Here is a 2,326-nt window from a genome sequence, read left to right on the forward strand (position 1 = left end):
TTTTAATTTTGAATAAAGGGGGTGGAGTTAGAGTGTATTTGACCATAAATACAGCAGATAAAATGGCATATTCATCAGCATCCATTTCCTGTTTCCCATTCATACGTTTATGTTCTAGCTTTAAAATGTAATAATAATAATAATAATAATAATAACAACTTTACCTTATATAGCTACCGCTACCTATAGAGCTAAAGTGAGCAGGTTTATATCACAACCCTCATTCAGGATTCAGAGAACACACTGTATGATAGACAACAACTGCACCACAGTTTAATAATACTTAAAGCCCACAGACAGACAAACACTGTGGCTCAACAAAGACTCATAATGTTCATAATGCTTTCAGATAAATCCACTACAACAGCTGAAAATGACACACAGCAGCAGGTCAACACTGGTAGAAATATTACACAGATAGAAACACTTTGAGCTGATGAACACTGTTCCAACAAGTAAAAAAAAAATCCATAAATGAATCTATAAAACACCTCTGAAATACACATAAATTATTTAAAAAACAGTCAGTGTGATAAAACATTCAGTCCAGGAAAATAAAAAAAATCATGAAACGTTAGGAATAAAAATCTTTTATTATTATACCTCCTAAAGATTATTCCGTAAGTATGATATAATATTGTATCTCAAGTCAAAATCATTAAATCCTAAATAGATCCATAATTTTACAAGAAAATTGTATTATACTATGAGGTTGTGTTGTGTCGCTCGTTACAACCCGTTCACTCACTGCTCATAAACAGGGATGAATACAGAAAGATACAGAAAATTATTGTGGCAGTACTGATTCCCCAAATTTCAACTTAAGGAGATAGAGCCTGAGAATCGGTTGCCAATCCCATAATATTAAAAATTTTCAAAAAACACATTGACCATGTCTCAGAGTGTGAGCTCTTCAAGAATGGGCGTCGTCACACCCCAATTGGCCAAGAGGGGAACCACTAAGCTGCTCTCCATCATTGTTGAGGAGTCAGTCCCCCACACCCCCCCCCATGCAACAGGTGATCTAAGTGATCCTCTAATCATCCCAGAAGGTTTCCAATTGATCCTAAATTTAATGAGGAAAAGGAAAACCAAATAGCAGCACACATGAATGAATGAATGAGCAACTGCTACATACGGAAGCTTCAAAGAAAAAGTCACAATATTTGTCCCAAAATCAAATTTTTCTTGTAAAATAATGACTTTATCCCATAATGTTACCAATCGTTTTTATTTTAATTCAACTTTCTTTGAATTCTGACTTAAGGACATAATTCAATTATTCAGTTGTTCATGATCATTTTTATTTTATCTCTCATGTTCATTTAATTATTTTCCTGGACGATGAACTGTGCAAATCAATGTAAAATATATAATTGTATCAGTTTAAAGTGTCGATGACTAAAAAACTGATAACACTAACCCTAACCCACTGTAAACATTCATCAGAACACAGAAAGAGTTTCACCATGATGTTGACTGTGTCTCATACAGGAGTCATTCTATAGATTTTACTGATATATAAATACTGTGGAGGAAATATTATTATAATAATATACTGTATAATGTAGGCCTATATACGAGCACAAAACTCTAATTTCATCTTGATAAAGGACTGTACAAAAATTACGACATATCCAAATTATTAAAACCAAATGATGACTTATTAATAAGAATTATGAGATATTGCATCATAATTATGAGGCAAATGTTAAATAAAATTCAGCCCATTAAAAGTTAAATAAATATTGACTGTGCCGTTTTTTTTGGCCTGAGAGCTGAAATGCTGACTCAGTATCTCATCATTTAGATTTCCCCACAGTATTACTTATTAGTATCATTCCTAAATTTTTATAAATTTTGAACATTTTGGTTTTCCTTAACAACATGAGGACAGAGACACAACATAAGTCTACATTAGTCCATTATCATACGACTCCTGAGGCCTGTACTACAACGGTGGTTCACTTCTCACCGAGGTACATCGCCATGGTAACTTATGCTGAACGGCTAACCTGCTCTGGAGCAGGTTATGTTCGAGATAACGGTCAGACACAGAAACAACTATTTAAAAAATAAAATACCCTGTGCAGAATCTGGATTGAATTTCACGCTGTGGCAACAGACAGGAAGTCAATCAGTCAGAGGAGCTATAAAGAGGAGAAACGCACCGTAGGACAAAATACACAAGACACTGTGAAGACACTGTGAAGATGCTGTGAAGACGCCCTGCCTTGAAAGGTTCTTGGTGGGATTTGAGGACACGTGGATCACGGAGCTAAACCAACATCAAAAAGCAGTGGATCTTAAGTTATCAAAGAAACAA

Source organism: Morone saxatilis, unplaced genomic scaffold (assembly GCF_004916995.1).
Source record: "Morone saxatilis isolate NCDOM2014 unplaced genomic scaffold, NCSU_SB_2.0 Contig5, whole genome shotgun sequence".
Classification (NCBI taxonomy): Eukaryota; Metazoa; Chordata; class Actinopteri; family Moronidae; genus Morone; species Morone saxatilis.